General features: G+C 43.8%; 1 long non-coding RNA gene across 1 annotated transcript; it reads right to left on the reverse strand.

The window, feature by feature from the left end:
• Nucleotides 1-208: 208 nt before the first annotated feature.
• Nucleotides 209-22,793, reverse strand: LOC144806333 (uncharacterized). Its single transcript, XR_013605769.1, has 3 exons — nt 22,707-22,793; nt 22,315-22,406; nt 209-910 (listed from the first exon to the last, which is right to left on the reverse strand). It is a non-coding gene; the product is annotated as an uncharacterized LOC144806333 (long non-coding RNA).
• Between the last annotated feature and the right edge of the window lie 87 nt (nt 22,794-22,880).

Consider the following 22,880-nt stretch of genomic DNA (forward strand, 5'->3'; position numbering starts at 1 on the left):
CCTATCTCAATACGGACCTGAAAGCGTGGGTCAGGATTGGTGGTGGGGGAGAAGATTCCAATGACATCAGTGTAGATAGAGGGGTCAGACAGGGGTGTGTTCTGGCCCCCCTCCTATTTATCATATATAAAAACAATTTACAGAAATCACTGATCCCACTAACTAATGATGTTCCCAGAATTCAAGGCAAAACTCTCCCAGTGCTTTTATACACATATGATGCAGTTTTAATTGGTCGCACACCAAATGCACTACGCACTTTAGTTTGAGGTTTCACAGATTTTATGTCCGGCCTAGATTTATGCACACATTTTAAGAAATGTTTTATAATGCCTTGTGGGCCAAGGAAATGCCCTTTAAATGTTATCTCTGTTGGCGACCAAAAATTAACTTGCACTGCTACTTTCCCTTATCTGGGAATGGTCTTCGCTGCGAACGGCACCTGGTGTGAACACTTGGCATATTGCAAAAGTAAGTTCTCGAGGGCTTTTAACTCAATCCTCAGTCTCCTCTGCCCTAAAAGATCGGGAACAATTCCAGCCTTTTTGAAGATTTTTAAGATCCAGTGTGTACCAATAGCTACCTATGGGGCAGAGGTATGGAATGTTGCCAAATGCTCTTGCGTCCAATCAGAGGAAAATAGATTTTGTAGAAAACTCTTGGGCGTTCCAATCTCCACCTCTTTGTACATATGTCACGGCGAACTGAAATTAGGATACATTGAAGACATCATAAGGGCCCGCCCCGCACTAATTTGGCTATCCAAATGAAGAATCCAGAGGCTTCTCTCACAAGGGACATAATAGATGATAGTCTTCGCTGTGAAAAAGGGATGGATATTCCATGGCTTCCTGGAGTAGTCAGGAGTCTGGAAAGCGTTAACCTTGGTAGACTGCCAATTCGAACACAGCTGTAACAATGGACAAAAAAAGTTTTAAAGACAGCATTGTACACACTTTATAGCACAGAAAGACTAGAAAGGGAATTGAATAAAGAAACTGTTGCATAATGTATATCCATTGCGTACCCTGAGCATTGTCTACCAAGTTATATTACACTACCCATGTCCCAATGGGAGAGAGGACTCCTATTCCGTCTAAGAGCAGGGACAGTAAGATATTTGCTTTATTTTCCCTTTGGGTATAACGCAAAACTTGACTCCCTGCCATGTTCATGTGATGTTCACAGCGGTCAAACACTTTTACACTTTTAAGTCTTTAGTAAATACTATATGAAATATGCACAATGGTTGTTGATTCTGTATTTTAAAAAATTGTCACCTATTAATTTAACAGACGCTATTGACTGCAAATTTAAATTGGACAATGTTGAATTGATCTTGCGCATTGGCACCTTTTTGAGAGTAGCTACGGGTGCACGGAAATCTATGTGCGATCTGTGATGTCATTTGTATAGTAAATAGAGAACATAACAGGCAGTGGGGGAAAACAAATACAGCTGCACTTACTCTTCTATCACTGAATGTAGGCTCATTAAGTAATCTAGCTTGTGCCCTCCTTTGTAGATCCACTATCCTAGGTCCTAAATTAAACTATATACTACACTCGCTCAAAGAGGCACAAAGTAAATAGCATATAATATGCACACAGGTCATACAGATTGATAAGGAGACTTGTCTTGATGAAAAATTCTTCTTTTATTCTTGATCCACACAGCCAACGTGTTTCACCCTAAAGGGCTTCATCAGGGCTTTTAAAAAAAACAGATCATTGATCATAAATACCTATCTCACATAGGATCATGAACCCTTCACCAGAAGTGCAATAGTGAAAATGTTCTTGAGCCAGAAAAGAAACAGTGCCTCTGATGGTACACAACACATGACAGCATCGGCCAAGAGAACACCCACACAAGGAACCAAAACGAAAAACCAAGACTCTTGTGAAGAGATGAACAAAAACAGAGAGTATTAGGACCCAAATGACCCATTCCAACAAAAAAGCACATCTAATCAGTCTTTGTGAGGTTAGGACAAAACCCCATAGAACAACAACTATTAAATGAGTATCTTTACCCATTTAGTTGTACAACACATTAGGTGATCACAACTAACTATCTAGGTCACAGCCAGGGAGAAAAGCCAGTTTGGCACAAAAACCAACTCCACAAGTCATATATTAGACCTGTGTTTTTGTTGAAACTCAACACCAGTGACTAGGTGAAATTTAAAACACATCAACCATAAAATACAATGATTTTTTATTTACCTGACGTGGAAACCTTTATTCCGCGTGCCTTGCAAGACGATGGATAGTCCACCAAAACACAATTCAAACACAGAAATCCTGGAGAAGAAAAGTAGCAGTCTCTGTTACGCCCACAACCATCATCTTTTTACTTGATCATTAGTAGCATGGCTTAGATATTCGCCATCCTATGTCCAGTATATATGACCCAAAACACCACATAGCAAGTTGCTATACCTTGTCAGGTTAGACATTTCTGCGCAGTATCAACAATTTGGATCCTTGCTTGCTAGTTGGCCGTTTCAGGCTCCCGACAAGTTTAGTGTAAATCACTATCTCTTCAGTTCGTTCTGTGAAGCAAAATGAATGAGCCATCATTGAGAAAACATCTTCTAGTATTAACTATGACGTTTGCATCTCACAGTGCACGAAAAAAGAGATTCTCCTCACATATTATGTCGAGAAAACTAATATTTGTTAACAATGAAGACAAAATTAATTATCTATTGAAACAAAAAATGTACCACAAAGCCATCCGTGCCGCACGAACTGCCTTTTACGCAGATAAAAATAATTCGAGCCCCACCCCTGCCAAAGTAGTTTTTAAGTTGGTTCAAGAACTGCAGAGCTGCAAATCCCCCTCCCCCAGCATCTCCTCTGCCCAACAATGCGATGATCTCGCCACGTTCTTCGTCGACAAAGTTCAAAAGATCTACAGATCGTTCCCTCAGCACTCCCCAAACCTTTCCAAAGCTACCAATCCTTCCCCCAACTGTACTATTTTGACCCACATCCCAGAAATCTCTTTTGACAACCTCACCAAATTGTGCCGCAAAGTCAAAACTGGCTCCCCGTCAGACCCCATGCGCCCTGTTCAATTTTTGAAGTCACTTAACTTTTTTCTGCCTTCCTTGGCCTCTATCTTGAATCTCTCCTTCTCCTCAGCTAGTGTACCATCTGCCTGGAAGCAAGCGTGGGTTTCACCCATCATCAAGAAACCCACGCTAGATCCATCTAAACCGGAAAATTTCCGACCGATCTCACTGCTTCCATGGCTGTCTAAGCTCGCAGAGGCCCACGCTAACAGCGCTCTCTCCCAACATATGGTCCATAATACCATCCTGGACCCATCTCAAAATGGGTTCAGACCGGGCCATAGTATGGAGTCTGCTCTCCTGGCCACTACCGAGTACCTCCGGACGATTCTAGATGCCGGTCAGAGTGCCGCGCTGATTCTTCTCGACCTCAGCGCGGCCTTTGACACGGTATCCCATGACATTCTTATTAATCGTCTGGAGACATTCGGAGTTTCTGGCCTTGCTTTAAAGTGGTTCCGTTCTTTCCTCAAGGACAGATCCTTTCGGGTCTCAGCACCCCCTTTCTTATCTAAATCTCATCCCATTGCACAGGGAGTTCCGCAGGGCTCTGCGTTGAGCCCATCCCTTTTTAACCTTTACGTGCAACCTCTTGCAGCAGTGGCCAAAGAGTGGGGCCTGACACTGGTGTCGTACGCCGACGACACACAGCTGGCCATCACTCTCTCGGAAGGCCCTTCCATACTGGCCTCAAGATTTAAAGACGGTCTTTCCGCAGTAGCCCAATGGATGACGGACAACTGTTTACAGCTCAATGCTGGTAAAACAGAAGTGCTACTCCTTGGTAAAAACGTCAGCCACTGGAATGAGCACTGGTGGCCGTCTTCCTTAGGCACCATTCCACCCCCCAAAACCCTAGTTAAAAACCTAGGATTTTGGATGGACGCCTCACTTAACTATCAGACCCATACCAAAAAAGTGGCTGGCAACTGTGTTGGCTTGTTGAGGAGTCTTAGCCACATACTTGGCTTCTTTGACGCTAAAGTCCGCCAACTTATTATACAAGCAACTATCCTCTCGCGATTGGACTACGCCAATGTACTCCTCCTAGGCGCCAACAAAGGAGAGATATTTCGAAGAACAGGGGTCCTAAGGAATCAAGATATAACAAAAAATAGCAATATAGACTACAATAAGTACTATATTTTTGAAACACGTCCAGCCGGGCGTAAGTTTATTCATAAGATAACATGAAGTTGTGTTGGCCCAAGAGGAGGCCAAAAATAGTGGCAAGATAGGGTACAGTCCTGTACCTATCCCGAAAGGTTAAGAAAAGATAAACCAGGAAGAGGGAGATAGAACAAGGAAAAAACTTTTCAGGCAAAGCAAGAAGTTTTTGAGCCAATAGGTGACTTGTAGTTAAAGTAAATACAGTTACAACAAATTCACCCTGCAGTGCCAACAATTTCAAATAACCATATTAAATAATATGCTACACTGCTTATTGCGTCGACGTTTCGATCCCTAAGGGCTCATAGTACAATGGGATCATCATCAGGACTATTTTTACAGTTATTGCCTGCAATACATAAAGCCATATGGTGTGGGCTTTGGAAACCTGGAGAGATAAACCTGTAATTGGCCGTGTTAACGAGGTTCCCTCTGATGGATCCTCGTGGTTGCTAGCTACATGTGTTGTAGCAGGGCGTCAGAGGGTTTAGGCGATCTTCGTTTTGGGTAGGCTTGGATTCAGACCGTCCTGTTGCTTGCTTCCCAATTGAAAGCAACGGCGGGTTGGGCGAAGCTCGATCGGCTTCTGCCCCCTTCTTGGTTACAGCGCGAGTCCGCTGTGTGTAGACCCTCAAGGGCCAGGCTTGTGGGGATGGCTGAGATTCAAAACCGTCCAGTAGCTTGCTTCCAAATGAAAGCAGCGGCGGGTTGGGCGAAGCTCGATCTGCTTCTGCCCCCTTCTCAGTTGCAGCGGACCCACGCTGCAACTGAGAAGGGGGCAGAAGCAGATCGAGCTTCGCCCAACCCGCCGCTGCTTTCATTTGAAAGCAAGCTACTGGACGGTTTTGAATCTCAGCCATCCCCACAAGCCTGGCCCTTGAGGGTCTACACACAGCGGACTCGCGCTGTAACCAAGAAGGGGGCAGAAGCCGATCGAGCTTCGCCCAACCCGCCGTTGCTTTCAATTGGGAAGCAAGCAACAGGACGGTCTGAATCCAAGCCTACCCAAAATGAAGATCGCCTAAACCCTCTGACGCCCTGCTACAACACATGTAGCTAGCAACCACGAGGATCCATCAGAGGGAACCTCGTTAACACGGCCAATTACAGGTTTATCTCTCCAGGTTTCCAAAGCCCACACCATATGGCTTTATGTATTGCAGGCAATAACTGTAAAAATAGTCCTGATGATGATCCCATTGTACTATGAGCCCTTAGGGATCGAAACGTCGACGCAATAAGCAGTGTAGCATATTATTTAATATGGTTATTTGAAATTGTTGGCACTGCAGGGTGAATTTGTTGTAACTGTATTTACTTTAACTACAAGTCACCTATTGGCTCAAAAACTTCTTGCTTTGCCTGAAAAGTTTTTTCCTTGTTCTATCTCCCTCTTCCTGGTTTATCTTTTCTTAACCTTTCGGGATAGGTACAGGACTGTACCCTATCTTGCCACTATTTTTGGCCTCCTCTTGGGCCAACACAACTTCATGTTATCTTATGAATAAACTTACGCCCGGCTGGACGTGTTTCAAAAATATAGTACTTATTGTAGTCTATATTGCTATTTTTTGTTATATCTTGATTCCTTAGGACCCCTGTTCTTCGAAATAAGTTAAGTAACCCACGGTCCGAAGGTCCCCTACTGGGTTCCCTTGTGTCCTAAAAACAACAAAGGAGAGATAGCACGACTGCAACGCGTGCAAAACTCTTCGGCTAGAGCCTTAGTCGGCCTACCTCGCAGATGCTCGGCCAGAGCTACAATTCGCAAATTACACTGGCTACCTGTTGAATCCAGAATTACGTTTAAAACCCTCATCATGACCTTTAAAATCCTCAAACTTGGAAGTCCAACACTGCTTCAATCTCTTCTTAATCCTTATACTCCGTCACGTAATCTGCGATCCTCTAACCAACACCTTTTGTGCGTTCCTCGCATAAAACTTTGCCGCATGGGCGGCCGTTCCTTTAGGGTCTTGGGAGCCAAGCTCTGGAACGCTCTACCACAAAATATCCGTTCCTTAGAAAGCTTACCTGCCTTCCGAAAAGCCATTAAAACACACCTATTCCCCCCCCCCCCCTAAATCGCCTCTCTACCTTCCACTCTCAGGCTAGGGCCTGTGGTTTTTCTAGCGCCGGGACGCCTCTTCGCTGGGGCAGCTGTTTGCGCTTTACTAAACTTTAGTGTAGTATAGTATAGTATATTTAAAAGACGGCGCCTGATTTTAACTGTCCCGTTAAGATAGCACTGTGCATGTGACGTGATTTTCCTCGCATGCATTTTCAGAGAACCAATGTCTGAGAAACTCATTTATGTATAGCGCTGGAAATGCGAAAGTATCCTTCATCGCCTCTAGTCTATTCGCTATCTGGAATCATTTTTAAATATAAAACTATAATACCGTTACTTCAAATATCCGGTGAGCTGTACATTCATTTTTAAAATGGGATTGACACTTCATGCATCCTGCCTCATAATTCAATATGGGTAAAGCAAAACACAAATAACCAACTATTTAACCCCTTGCATGCTTGTGACGGAACCGTTCCGTCACAAGCCTCGGGTGTGCTGTGCTTGTGACGGAACGGTTCCATCACGTCCCGCTCGCCGCGCCTGCGCGGCGCGAATTCCGCGCCTGTGCTGAGCGTTCTATTGGGCGGGCGGGGCCGTGACAGAACCGTTCCGTCACAAGCACAGCGCGCCCGAGGCTCGTAATGGAGCGGTTCCGACACGAGCACCGGAGCGTCGCGCAGCCGCCCCGCCCCCTTAGCACTGCGGCGGAATAGCCGCCGCAGTGAAGGGGTTAAAATGCCTCTCTTGCAGCGTAACACGACCCTGTTAATCCTTTATACAGGTTTAGCTGAACAGTGCATACCATGATTCATCTCACCGCCTGTGAGTGGAAATGAACGCCGACCAATCACACACAGATTAGATTTGCCGTCACCCGTCTGCTCGATCACATGAGGACCTGACGGATGCCCGTAGCATCCATCTACGTCTAGTTTACTATTACAGCCATAAGCATACCATGAGACACTCGCCATGATTGGTTTACCTTGCGTCACATGATGTCACTTACGGAGTCAGCAGTAACTTGTAAGAAAACAACAGCGTGTCCCACACCGTATAGCTGTTATTTTTTATTCAATGCTGTTGTGGCGTAACTTTATTGTACCACAATAGGTACAAAATGGATTAATGCACTTGTATGAATGTGAACAAAGGATACAAGTCAACTACCTGATCACCTCACTAATCATGAAAAACGGAGGATCAATCACACATCATCCTGTAATGTGCTTTGCATGAGTGCCTATTTATTGCACCATGGTTAACACGATTCGTGCTTTTTAAATCCAAAACTGCTGCCTTAGTACCATTCTTAATAATATGCGTTGGACTAAGACTCTCCATCCTGTCCAAGTATCCAAAACCAGCCATACTAAGTGGGTATTGTCATGGCCCAAGGGCAATATTGGCACGTGATAGAGAGGCTCTATACATGCACAAAACACATCCTAAGAACATCATTATTTACAAGTTCACCATGCCAATAAGAGTATTGCTATATTCCAGCACTAATCATTGAGTTTTCTAAAACATAACATGTACTTATTATTTGCAGGTTGTCACTAAAGATCATTATTAAAAAGATCCGCTCCAACGAAACGGACACCTGTTGTGAGGCAATATTGATTACTATGGCATCACTATGATAGGCATGCCCACCTAAGGACATACATTCTTTCTTCATTTTTATTTTTTTTATTTTTTTAGAACTCAATACCATGTATGTTATTAAAAACGTAGTTTATTGGTTTTTTGTACAAACATATACAAATCCATACTTGCTTTTCACCAACACCAACATACTCACTAAGGGACAGTCAAAAGCTCCCCATCAGCTATACAGTACATGATATGAGGATATGTGAGCCCTTCACAAGCTGTGCATCGGATAAAACGGAAACCTTCGTAACTTAGGTCCTACACTGAAATACTATGAAAACTGTAAGTTTCCTCCCCCCTCCCTCATTCCCCACCGACGACACAGGTAGCCATCTCTGTCCTCTTTTACCATACATTCCTAGGAGTAACTATGTGATGAGTTATGCAATGTACCCGTCCTGCTCCAGGGTTATCCCCCCATCCGTGGCCTGCCCCTCTTCATCGTCATGTGACTCATAGTCTCGCAATGCCTGGACTAGCGCTTCCCACGCAGCCGCCGCATCCAGCGCCTTATCGTCATTTCGCCTGCGCACCAACTGATAACGCAGCGCACTTTCACTGGTGGCCCATTTAAGAAATTCGCTCCTCCATGTTTTACTGGTGGGACCCGCTGACGCTTTCCAACGTTTCGTAATTTCTCTTTTTGCTAATAGAAGTCCCATATCTATAAACTTGCTCATAATCTTATACGTGTGGGGGAACCAGTGTATTATACTAATGGCCATATCGAACTCTAGTCGCCTCTCTGTCACCTCATTCAGAGTATCCCCAACCTCCTTCCAGTAAAGTCCCATCACTCCCCCCCACTCTCGTACATCTAGGACATGCTGCCTCCTCTACTTTATTTTTCTGGATCTTTCCAGGTGTCAAATATGATCTATGGAGGATATAGAAGTGCACTAGTTGAAACCTTGCGTTCCGCGTGCTCTGTCAGGCTTGGAGCACTATCTACGCCCAAGCCGTCTCAGGGATATCTTTACCTAGGTCAGTTTCCCACTTTCCCTTCAATACAGCCAGGGGCAGCAGGTTTCCATGAACCATCCTGGAATAGAGGCACGTGACCGCATTGAAGTTTCCTGCCGCCATCATGGTGTACTGGCAGGCCATCGACGTCTTAGGCTCCAGCAGCCTCTCCCTCCAGTGTGCCTGAATCGCTCTAGTAAGCGCTGCGTGCAGCAAGAAACCTCCCCTTGGTAAATCAAATCTCTCCTGGAGAGTCTGGTAGGGTAGCAGAGCCCCGTCTTCATATAGATCCCCTACCACTTGCAGTCCTGCTTCTTCCCAGAGTTGTAATTGCGACCAATCTCCGCCGTGCGGTAATGCCGTCAGCATTCCAATCGGTATCTCGGGCGCATATGGATGTAGCACCCCCGCCCTGCGTTGGGAACGATTCCAACAGAGTTTGAACGTTGTCTCCTCTTTCAGAAGGTCCCGGGGGTCTAGTTTATGCTGCAAAGCAATATATGAAAGGACGTAGCGCTGTGTTCCCCCTCTCCTCCTGTGTTCCGGTCCTCGAAATACCCTCGCTACTTCTTGCCTGAAGAGCTGCAATTGAGCTGCTAGATAGTATAGTTCAAAGTCTGGGACCGCCAGTCCTCCCTCGGCCTTGGGCCACATTAGCGTCGCCTGCGCAACTCTACGCCTGCCCGTACCCCAGAGAAAAGATACCACCATCGATTTCAGCAATCTGAAGGTGGAGCCAGGTATCCACCCCGGCAGTGTCCTAAAATAGTATAAGAAACGGGGAAGTGCCACCATTTTCAAGAGGGAAATGCGGCCTGTCACCGACAATGGAAGGGTGTCCCAAAAGCCATACTACCTCTTAGCGCTCTCACACTGCGGCCCACATTTCCCTCTAGTGTATCTGCCGCCGTGTGGTAAAGGTGTACGCCTAGGTATTTCAGGCAGGTGGGTTCCCAGCTCACTGTTCAAATCATGTCTGGCCTAGTCTCTCCATGTCTTACCGGGAACAGGCATGTCTTGGACCAATTAACTCTCAGGCCCGAGACGTCCCCAAAGTCCGAGAGTAAGCTCTCTGCACCTGACATTGCCCTATCAGCGTCCTCAAGGAATAGCAGTAAGTCGTCTGCGTAAAGCGATATACAAGGTTGTCCCTCTCTGCTATCCAGGCCCCGGTAGTGTTGACCTGTCCGAATCTTAACAGTGAGGGGCTCCACCACCAAGGCGAACAGTAACGGGGATAATGGGCATACCTGCCTCGTGGACAACAAAAGAGATGACTGGGCTGTTCCTAAGGGAAGGAGGAAGGGGGGGTTTCGTTTGGTCACTAGGGTGAAGGGGCTAGTGCTCAATGGAGGACCATCCCTGGGTATCCAATTTGTTGAATATAATGGCCTCACACACCCTTGCGAGTGTCATGCTTCATCATAGGTAATGCTCCTCGTTGGGCAGGCGGTGCAATGTCCAACGGGCTCACCTCAAAGAGGGGCTCTTTATCGGAGATCTTTTATCCAACTGCCTATGGGTGAAGGGGGGGTGAGGGGCCAGGACAGAGTAGAAAGTGTGGGTGGAGATAAAATGTGGCACAAGGTACCGGAAAACAATTTTATTCTGGTGGTCCTCTGTCACAGGTAAAATCAAGGATAGCCGGTGCTCATGGGAACTGTGGTTTCCCAGGGTGACCAAGGCTTAAGTGCAAATGGTGTGGTCGACATGTTTCTCGCTTTTTGTATATTAACTGCGATTCTTCAGGACCTAATAACAAACTACAATCTACAAAAACATGATCTAATAAATAGTATCAGTTTAAATACAGCACATAACTTGTACTACCTGTCTGACACTGCTCTTGCCTGGAAGGGGGAGATAAAGCAGAACATTACTACAGGTAAGTAACAAAATGTGACCCTATTGTGACTGTGAACACACTGTGAACAAGTGACATACTAGTGAAGATAGTGACTAGTATGTGTTAAAAAGAAGTAAAAAGCTGGTAGCAGCAGTTTCCATTAAAACTTATCACAGAACCGGTAGTACTGTTACTCACCTAAAGGTTAGAGATCTAAGGTGTCAACAGTACCCGGTGGGTTTGACATCAAGGGAGAAGCCAAGAATGTGAAGGCTGGGGAGGGAAGAATAGTATTCAGAAATTAATAGCACACTCTGTGGTGCGCAAGAGTTTCTTACCACATGGGCGACAGGGTCAACCCAAGTGGGTGTGGCCGTTGTCCAGTTACAGTATAAATGGAATACATGGGAGCCATCGTGTGTGGGGTAGATAAAGTCTGGGTGACCCATAAAAGCATTCTAGGTCAGTGTAAACGGAATGTGATGGGTAAACTACCTCCGTGTCAATTAAATACGTCCCATGCTGTACAGAACGTCATGCAAAGCCTAGTAAGGGTGGTCAATGTCAGGTCACAGTTTAAATGAATATAGCAGAGCCATCGAGTGGCAGTGGACTCTGGTTTGTGCAGTCATAACGGAACACTTGTGGCAAACATAGTTAACAATTGTATTGGAGGCGCGGTACACGTGATATCAGTTGTAGCAGCCCCGAGGAATAGGTGCTCATTCTAGGAGAACGAAGCCTTAAGATACGATATTGGCTAAATACACCCCATTAAAAGCTGAACCCACTCGCTGTTAGAACAATACACTTACTTTCTGCTGCTTGTATCCAGGCCAGTTTTTCAGGAATTGCCAGTCCTGGCAATTCCAGCTCATCCTGGAAAGTGTCGATGGAAGGGTCCCCGTCCTCTAATCTACTTCTATAAAGTGCCTCATAATAGCGCCTGAAGCACTGTATGTTATTAAAAACTATATACAATATTATATTATTACACATGGAAAACTGAATATACATGATTGGGTTATGACCGCATCAGTTTATAAGCGTAGGAAGAGAAAATATACAAAAAATTCACCCATATATTTCTGTGAAGAATATTTCATTTATGCGACAAAAAAACTGAAACTCATATCACTCATTGACCTACTCCTACCTAGGTACTTCTAATTCAGTTATGTATTGTCAGATGGACCTCAGGCCTGAGGACCACACGAGATAACTCCAGGTAGTACATAAATTGGCCAGGACCCCGCGGTTCCCAAACTGTGCGCCGCGGGGCCCCGGTGCGCCGTAACGAGGAGCCAGGGGCGCCGCGACCACAATGGCTAGATCGTCTGATGCAAATGAACGTCGAGATTAAACCCGCTGTAAGCAGGCCCTGTCAGCAGAAAATTTGGTCTTCCTTGCCTTTCAAAGGAACGTGGCAGTTAGGCACAATATTAGATATTTGGCGTTTTACTTTTTACCGAATATTTTACATTTGTATACATTTATAAACTATTGTGTTTGTTTTGGAAAGTCATTGAAGATGTGTATATTTTCAAACACACATGCTCATCTGCAATAGGACAGTGAAGCTAATTTGTTTATAGTGTCACATGTTCCTGCCAAAATGACACATCGCCTTGGTACACAGTATGTCGAAGTATGAAAGAACACGCAATTATTGGGATATCATGTGACAGTAAGATTGGTGACATGGATTTAAGTGGGACAGCTCCCTCCGGGCATCAGACCTGGCAGTAATTAACATTGGCATTAACACGGGTCATTATTATGGGTCCTTATGTAGATGTCTTAAAACGGGTCCTTAATTTTCCAGGGAAATCACTGACTGATTTCTGAACGATGACTGTAAGGTAATCCATGTCAGCGATACAAGTTCCTGTTTGCATTTCATGTTTTATTTAATCAAGCATTCGGTAAAAGTGATTACCTCTTTCAGGGTTTGTGTATTCTGCAATTCTTTAGTTTTTTTATTACCACTAATGTCTTTCTTTTCTAGTGCATACAATGAACTATTTAACTTCTAGGTGTCTGGATAAGTTAATGTTTTGGCTCAGTTTCATGACTACGATGGGGGCGCTAGAGTTGAGGCTGATGGCAGTGCGAGTCAATAGGTCAAAAAAGTGGACAGACTAAATGCTCATCCAATTCTTGACCTCTCTGTAGACTGCATAGAAATATGTAAGAAGAAAAACGGCGTGAGTGACACATAGGGAGAGGACAGTGGTGTGAAGGTGAAAACGGAAGTGATTGAGACCCTTTCCACATATCTTTATAATGTTCATGGTCTCATATTTTCAGAACTGAAACATTTGACATTCTAATTATTGACAATAAAATATTAGATTTTATTCATTTATTGGATGTTGCTAATAAGCACTGGCGATGCCAATAGGTTTGGCTCGTTTTACGTGCATGCCTGTCACTGCATGAGATGCCTGGATACAATAACAGAAATCTCACAGAGAGATAAACCAAAATACTGGTTGGTAGGTACACTATAGGAAGCGCAGGATTTTAGTTTGTAAGTTTCAAGACACTCCCTTAATTACATTGGACACAACACCTAGAAAGGATTCCTAGTTATGCTTCTTAGGTCAAAGCCCTTTCAGAGATTCCTCCCCCCACCCCGTGTTTTTCATTTCACTTAAAGCTCTGATTGGGAACCACCATAGATCCAGGGAGCAATAACTTATTTTTTATATGTAGTGGCTATTCTTCACAGAAACAATCCCAAAGATATAATGCTAAAAAGATGGAAACCCTCACCTGCATTATGTAGGATGCTTCATCATCGGATCCCTCCTGACTAAAGCCTACTGAGTGTTTAATAGTAAATATAAAGAAAGGCAATGGCTAATAATCTATAGTCAATTAACTATAAAGAAAATAGTTCTCCTACTGGGTAGCCGGCAGGAACCTGCATGAGATTGAATTCACGCCGGAGAGACTGGCTCGTGGAGAGTTACACTCACTATTGCTGCCAAAAAGCAGGATCCCTTTGGACAGTCACCCGCTTCTCCACACAGCCCTAATATGCTGGAGAAGAGCACTGGCATACACCTCGTCGACAAAGCCATATGCGACGAACATTCCTCTGCTGGGTATCCCGATACCTCAAAGTAGGATTACCAGGCAGGTACTACACCCATGGTTACAGAATGGGATTGAGGGTGTAGGAGCATTGTTTGGGGACGGGACCCTGCTGGATCATGAGTCCTTCCAACAGATCACTGGTGCCCCCCCCGACTGTATTTACTGCATGCTGCGGTTTCCCATTATATGCGGATCACTTGGGCGCCACAGCGACACCAGCCCACACAACATGAGTTGGTTCACTTAATATACTGCACGCATAAAAGCAGGAAAATGAACGGACTTTATACAAACCGATAAAGCTATTACATTGGAGCTGATTATAATGAATATTCCAACATGCAAGCATCAGATTTTTATATTTTTAGCCATGGTATTTTTAAATGAGAATTGTTCAAAATTATAATTCATGCTAGAAAGAAGTTGCTTACATTTAATGTTTGGCTATTAATCTTGTATCGTTTCACACTTAACGAGTTTTTATTAAACAAGTGTTATCTTATTTAGTTACAAATATGATTATAATACCTTCATTGCATCCCAATTAATTTAAGGAAGACAACAGGAAGTACTCCCAAGATCAGGCTTAAATCCTCCCCCACCCACCCACCGGTAAAAAAATGGTGGGGAGCCACGGCCAACTGCCAATTAGGTCAAGGGAGCCACGGGTCCAAAATATTTGGGAACCACTGGTCAGGGCCAATCAATTACAGCAGATAATGTTGCTCGTGATCAGTATTGAGGCCCATGGATACTGCTCTCAATTTGCAGATCCAACAGGCCTCGTTCTGTCGTAAGCGAAGTTCCCTGTCCCCGCCTCTTCCATCAATTGTCACACATTCAATTGCATGGAACTTAAAATTAGACCTGGGAAGGGTAGAACTGCTGTCATGCGAACAGATTGCATAGGATTGATCATTTTTTAAGACAGCCCTCCGATATTCCAGAATACAGATGCGTAGTTGTCTTACAGTACTTCCTACATATATTTTTGAACAGTCACATATGATCAGATAGATAACATATGTCGACTGATTCATTCGTATAGTACTATTCACAATATGCACTTTACTTAGGTTTACTGTATTTTGCTACATTATGGATTGGACATTGCTATCTATATAGTGTTCTAGTGGTTTTTATCCTGTACATGTGTTACTTTTATGGATACGATGCTATACGAATAACGTCTTTTGGATTGGGATTGGATTGGCTACTTTCCGTCCTCTCACTATTGAATGGGATTAGAATTGTTTCTTTAAGTTAGCTCCTGCTTATGGCTTTCCCTGACAGTGCTCTGTGGATAACTCATGTTCCTGCAGCTAGCAGATAATTAATTTCCAAGTTCAGGAGCACTCTAAGAGGCACAGTGACAAGAGCTGACTCACAACGTTTTGTGTATTAAATTTATGTGCAGGTCAGCAGTGTAACAAAACTTGAGCCCTCGCCCAACTCCCCCCTGCAAAAAACATGGACGCCCTCCTGCCCCCAGGCTGTCAGGATCTCTCAGGCCAGAATTAATTAAATGAAGGATGTCAAGTATTCATATTGTAACCTCGAACTGCATATTGTTTTGTATTATCATGCTTCACATTCTGATCATGGCAAAGTACAATATTGTTTTAAACCTTCTTTGTCTAAACAATATAGCAATGTAACTTGCTTTTTATGCGCAGACTTTCATTCACTGCTCTGGATAAAAGCAGCTTGTTCTGCTAATCCTTCCATAACTTTCCAGAAGTGTCGGAGGCAGACATGCTTGCTGAGTCATTCTTGGTTACTGAGTGAGTCGGTTACATTTTAGCAACATTTCTTCTGTGAGTCTTTTTATTCTTAAATGCATTGTGACAAGAGGCTCAAAGAAGATGTTTATGTATTTGTAAGGTGCATAGCTGCCCTTAGGCTTCCCAGCGCTAAGAGAAACAGAACTATGGTGACTAAGTCAAGTTGCCTGAGATCAGGAGTTTTTAGGGAAAGAGCAAAGTTTTGAGCCTTTTCCTGAATGCTAATTCATTGGTAACCAAGTGCTTGAAGGACCTTCCTCCCCATTTTTCTATTTTTATTCTGCCCTGTTGCATAAGAAGATCCTCTGATGAGCTTAGGGTCCTACTCGGTGTATAGTGTGTAACCAATTTTTGGATTAAGGCCGGTCCTCTGTCATTCATGGCTCTGTCGGCGATACACAGTGCCTTGAACTTGATCCTCGCCTGGACTGGAAGCCAGTGAAGTGTCCTCAGGACTGCCCTGGCCGACTGCTGTTTAAGGGATTTGTGGTGTGAGTAGAAAATCCTAGGACATCCACAAAATAAGTGACCAGAGAGTCTGGGACCAGTGGAGAAAAGAATTAACGAAAAATGGTGTGTGTATTTAAAAATATATATTTAATTTAACATAGATAAAAATCATATAGAGACTCCAACATATAAGTCAAACTATATGATATAATAAAATCGTAACATATAAAAATCTAGAACACAATTCAAAAACAATAAGTAAAAAACATATACATCATATTGACATTATAAATCACAATGAATTGCAAATGATTATACATATAGAACCCAAAGATGACATAAGAAATACTGCAAAATAAATTATAGAGACTCGACGCGCGTTTCAGCAGAGAAAAATCCGCCTTCCTCAGGAGTCATAGGTGAAACTATTTGCAGTGTTGTCTTTCAATTCATTAGTTTAAAAAGGATCGATGATGACTTCTTAAAAAACATCTACACAAGGCCACTTGATATAGGCTAATACCTAATATCCTCACAATGTGGACATTGGGGCCCAGGGTATCTGGATGTTTCACTTGGAATGGGCGTCCAAATGTTAGCATATGATCATGGCTTAGGGCGTACAGCTGATACTTCTTCGATCGCAATTCATTTTAGTCTTTTGATCCAAAAACGGGTCGGAATGCCGGGAGAGCTTTAGTGGCTTCAAGCTAGCAAGTGAATGCCGACAGCAAGATGGTGCTGTTCCACGTATTTAAATATTGGCAATTAGTTGTGGATAGTTGCCGGACAGTGAAGTGGTGACCGGCGAGGCTCATTTGCTACTCTGTAGCTCCTGGAACTGCACTATCCTGCAGCCCACGAGAATTCTCTCGTTTATAGCTACCAATCAATGCTCGGAACTACACCACTTCACTGTCCGGCAACTATCCACAACTAATTGCCAATATTTAAATACGTGGAACAGCACCATCTTGCTGTCGGCATTCACTTGCTAGCTTGAAGCCACTAAAGCTCTCCCGGCATTCCGACCCGTTTTTGGATCAAAAGACTAAAATGAATTGCGATCGAAGAAGTATCAGCTGTACGCCCTAAGCCATGATCATATGCTAACATTTGGACGCCCATTCCAAGTGAAACATCCAGATACCCTGGGCCCCAATGTCCACGTTGTGAGGATATTAGGTATTAGCCTATATCAAGTGGCCTTGTGTAGATGTTTTTTAAGAAGTCATCATCGATCCTTTTTAAACTAATGAATTGAAAGACAACACTGCAAATAGTTTCACCTATGACTCCTGAGGAAGGCGGATTTTTCTCTGCCGAAACGCGCGTCAAGTCTCTATAATTTATTTTGCAGTATTTCTTATGTCATCTTTGGGTTCTATATGTATAATCATTTGCAATTCATTGTGATTTATAATGTCAATATGATGTATATGTTTTTTACTTATTGTTTTTGAATTGTGTTCTAGATTTTTATATGTTACGATTTTATTATATCATATAGTTTGACTTATATGTTGGAGTCTCTATATGATTTTTATCTATGTTAAATTAAATATATATTTTTAAATACACACACCATTTTTCGTTAATTCTTTTCTCCACTGGTCCCAGACTCTCTGGTCACTTATTTTGTGGATGTCCTAGGATTTTCTACTCACACTGGTTATTACCCTGCCCTAGGAGTCTGTATATTACTGATACCCAGGGGGTCCTTGTTTTTCTCTCAATTGTTTAAGGGATTTGTATCAGGGTTCTTGCTGCGGCATTCTGCACTACCTGCAACCGGTTAATGACGTATTTTGGTGCGCCCAGATACAGCGAGTTCCTGTAAGCCAGCTGTGACACGATTAATGCTTGGATCACAATTCTACGAGATTGTTCAGGTAGGATGGGGTGAATTTTACGAAGCATATGGAGTAAGCCAAAACATTTGCCTGAAAGTTTCTTTGCTTGGGTCTCCATGCTTAAAATTTTTGTCTAGCCAGATTCCCAGGTTTTTGATGGCAGTCTTGGGGGTTGGTGGTTCTTCCAACTGAGTAGGCCAGCTTATAAGATTCCTGGGGACTGTTTTGTTTCCCAGGAACATAAGTTCAGTTTTATCCCCATTCAGTTTAAGGGACTATTTACACATCAATTCAGCTATTCGTGTCATGCAAGGCCCTAGGTTGTTGTGTAGGGAGTGGGGGTCATTCGTCACTGATAATACAAGTTGTGTATCATCCGCGTACGACACTATGGATAGACCAAATTCTTGTACTATCCCTGTAAGAGGTTGCATGTAAATATTAAAAAGTGTGGTGCTCAGTGCAGAGCCCTGTGGGACTCCGCACGGTAGTTGGAGGGTATCGGATAGATAGTTCTCTACCAGCAACTCTGTCTTTCAGAAATGAAGTGAGCCACTATATTGCTGTGCCTGTGAAACCTTCTTCCTTTAGCCTATCGATCAATGTGCAATGGTCAACTGTATCAGATGTGGCACTCAGATCCAGGAGCAGGATGGCCGCAGTGCACCCCTGGTTTAACACTTTTTTAGTTCCTCAGTTACCACCAACAGAGCTGACTCTGTGCTATGTTGGGGCCGGAAACCCATTTGTGTGTTTGTGTGCCGGAAACCCATTTGTGTGTTGTGTGCCGTATTAATTTTTTCTTCAAAGAATTTGGTCTGTGCTTGGATCATCTCCCTAGGATATTGTCTAATAGCTGCCTTATATTGACTTTTGATGGCGGGATCATAGTTTTTTCTCCACAACTTTTCCATTCTTTTACATGATTTTTTTGTCACATTTAATTGCTCATTGAACTATGGGGCTTTAATCCTAACATCAAGTTTATTTGTCTGGTTTTCTGTGGGTGTTGGGCTGCAACTTTGTTGAGCCAGTCAGCCCAAATCTTGTTGGCCTCTTCTACGTCATCCGTCAGGCCTGGTCATCTAGTTCAATCCTTACGTTGTCAGCTAGGGATTTTGGCCATTCATCCTTAATCCCGGTTAGTTTGTGACTGGTGTGTGGAGTCTGTGGATTTTCCAGTGTAAAAGGGATGAAATAACGATCCGACCATGGCATTGGTATAGGGGTGCCTACTTTTAGCTTATGGGTCATTTGAAACAAGCATTGGCGTAACCAATAGGTCTCGCCTTTGGGACCTTATAAGTGTTTAGCCATGCACAAGTTGATGCTGTTGCACCAAGGATATTGTGCTGCATAACTAAATACTTATAAGGTTCCAAAAGCGAGACCTATTGGCTATGCCAATGCTTGTTCAGTGTTGCACTGGTGTTTCCTTTGGTACAGTGCTATACACCGTATTTTAAAATAGGTTAATACATATAATCAAATAAATGTTGCCTGTGCAAGATCGTTTCCTACTGTTTTTGTAGTGTTGCTCTGGTGTTTCCTTTCTAATTATTAAAAAATGTTTTTGTGTCAAGGATCAGAGCGGCAGTGGAAATATACAGTGAATCATGGCCTCTAATAGTGGGTGTAAAAATGGCATCAATGTTGTGCATTGCCATGCTGAAGGCACCATCTATGCATGTTAGTAATTCTGAAGAGATATGATATTATTCTATTCTGACTCGTGTTGCAGGCAAACCCTAGTACGAGTCTACACTAACTGTTTATTGCTCATTTTAAACTAATAAAGAGATTGAATTACAGGACTCTGAGACTCTGAAAATGCATCTATGCCACGGACGAGACCTCTCTGGTTGTTTACTCGGAAGTGGGAGCAAATCTTGCAACAATTCCTGAACTCCCGAAAGGCATCTTCAAAAGTCTGAGTATAAAACAAGCTTGCAAAAACTATTTTCTTTACAGGTGCTTGTTGTTGTCCTAGATATTCATGTATGCATGAGTATCTGCAGTGGCTGTCCTTAAGTGGCATTTTGTTAACTATTCAAAAGTGCACTCAAAGCGAGCTCTGGCTGATGCTTGCGCATCCACTGAGCCATTGTTGAATGAACAGGTTTTGTTTAAGTAAAGCACATTCAAATATTCTCCCTATAGAAGTGCGTGCATCAGTGGTAGTGCGATCTTTGATGAGATTTGTTAAAGCAAGAGCCATTTGAAGATGCAAGTAGTGCATGCGTGCACTTGCGGGACGTTAGAATGTTAGCGTGCGTGTGTGCGGAGTCAGCTCTTTTTGGAAGCACATACTCGTGCTTGTGGCGCGCCCCTGCTTGCTCCCTCAAGGCAGTTGCCGCCACAAGCACTAGTATGTGCTTCCAAAAAGAGCAGAGCAACGGCTAAAGGTCCTCCTATACAGCGTATGCTCACTGCATATGCGAGACCTAAAAATGGCATCCAGTATGGCACCCTTTACATGGGTGCTTGTGTTTATCAGTTGTTTCAGTTGATTGGCCCCATGTCATGAATTAATCTAACTGATGTGGTATTATCAGGTTCATCCAGATGGAAGTTAAAGTCCCCCAATAATGTAATTGAGGTCTTGCTGGTCACCATGTCTGCTATTAAGCTGGAAAATTCCTCTAGGACTGGAGTGGGGGTCTATAGAGCAGTATGCCTGAAAACGAGTTATTAGCCGATGTTTTAGGCTGAATTGTACAGTGTCACTGTTGGTGGTGGCAACGGACGATATCATGCATTCATAGTCGTTTTTGTAAATGATTGCTACCCCGCCTCCCGTTTTTCCCATCCTATCTTGTCTTTGGATAAGGAAACCCGGGGTTAGTCCTTGGATTATTCCAGGGGCGGACCAGTCTTTTAACCACATTTCAGTAACGAAGAGAATGTCAAGTTCTTCATTCTCTATTAGCATTATGATTTCTGTGGTGTGTGCTGGCAAGGTTCTACTGTTAATAAGTCCCATTTCCCATTTCTCATTCCTTGTGGGCCTATCTAGTTGTAGTGGCCCTTCAATCTTGCCTGAGTTGAACTTAGTCCGGCAGAGAGGGCATGACATCTTCTTCGCTATCAAGCTTGTTGGCGCTAGAGTCATCTCACAATGGGCTCTACCCGAGTATCTCAATGAGAGTAATAATGCTCTATCATATGTGATGAGCTTACTGTTTTCTGGGACGAATCCGGTATGGTTCCTTGCGCTTGACCGTGTCCGGACGCAGGTGGGCTAGCCTTAAGCGCATCAGGAGTGTGCTGCTGCGCGTCCGTGCTGCGGGCACCATAAGTAGGCTTTTGATTAACTACTAGAGCGCTGACCTGTCCCTTGCTCCCCACGAGGGCGAATCCTCTCAGCTGTGCTCACTGGTCCTGCCCGGCCCAGCTCCCGTTCTACTGTTCGACGTAGGTCAGGCTTCCCCACAGTGAGTAAGAATTCAAGTCAATTTCAGTTTAAAAAAACATTTGTTTCAAAAAGCTTTAAATTTAAAATGCGATTGTCTTAGAAGCATTCAGAGTAATTTTAAAAGCGATACATTGAATCAATCAAAATACTCTGGCTTAAAAAGACTGTGCGAACAAGCATGTTCTCAGTTAGTACTCTCTGGTATCGTGTGTCGGACCTGTGTCTGTTTCTCTGATTCTTCCTGTTTCTCTTGTTAAGCCAGGGCAGCTTCTTGAGCTGTGCAGGGTGTGAGCATCTTGAAGGGCAGCCCCAGCTCTACCCCGCCCACTCCCCCCAATGAACGCGCTATGGCTTAGCAAGAGAAACAGGAAGAATCTGATCTGATCCTCTTGTCACCATACATTAGGAATAAACAGACTTGCTGAAGAAATGTTGCAAAAATGTAACAGACTCACTCAGTAACCAAGAATGGCTCAGCTAGTCTGTCTGCTCTGACCCTTCTGGAAAGTTAAGGACGGATTAGCAGAATGAGCAGCTGCTACTCCCATGGGACCACCAAGAGCAAAGGAGATACACTGGCCTCGGCTCAACCCTGACCCCTTTTTGAAGAATATGGAAATACATATGTAGCTGGTGCGGTTGCCAGGGAGGATCTAGATCAGTGATACTCAAAGTACGGCCCGGGAACCGCATAAAGCCCTCCGGGTCTTTACATGCTGAGCCCTGGGCAGCAGCAGCACTGGGCTGCCGTTTACTTGACTCAGCACTAACATGAAAAAGAAACGTACATATACAACAAACACTAATTTAAAGGTTAATTGCAGTTAGGAAAAGGAAGTAACTAAGCCTTTAACTTTAGGAATACCTTCATTCTTAAAGGCAGCCACTAGATATACATGCATTGTTTCTCTACCTCGACTTTACACCTCGCTGGCATCAGTGCGGCCCTTGGTCACACCATAGACCAAACTTTGCGGCCTCCGGGAGAATGTTTGTATCTGTGACCTAGATCAACAAAAGGCGGAAGTAGTTAGACAGGAGAACGAAACAGAAGCATGCATCTCTAAAAGGCACAAACAGGAACCAATCAAAACAAGCATTGGCATAGCCAATAGGTCTTGCCTTTGGGACCTTATACGTGTTTAGCCATGCAACAGTTGATGTTGTTGCGCCAAGGATATTGTGCTGGATAACTAAACACTTATATGGTCACAAAGGAGAAACCTAATGGCTATGCCAATGATTGTTGTTTATGTTTAGCTATACAATAATTAGGTGTTCAATCTTTCTATCTCATGACCTCACCTGGCGTTTAATATGGGTGCTGTGGTCCCTGCTGTGGGTCTGGCACCCTCGCTAGCCCTGGTGAGGTTTCTGATGCCTTTGTGTAACACTGGGACTGAACTACATGGGGTCTGTGGTTGAACAACTGCGCATGCGCTGAGGACAGATAGCGCCAACCGCAGATTAAAGAGGGCC

The sequence above is a fragment of the Lissotriton helveticus genome, assembly GCF_964261635.1.
Source record: "Lissotriton helveticus chromosome 1_1 unlocalized genomic scaffold, aLisHel1.1 SUPER_1_unloc_63, whole genome shotgun sequence".
Classification (NCBI taxonomy): Eukaryota; Metazoa; Chordata; class Amphibia; order Caudata; family Salamandridae; genus Lissotriton; species Lissotriton helveticus.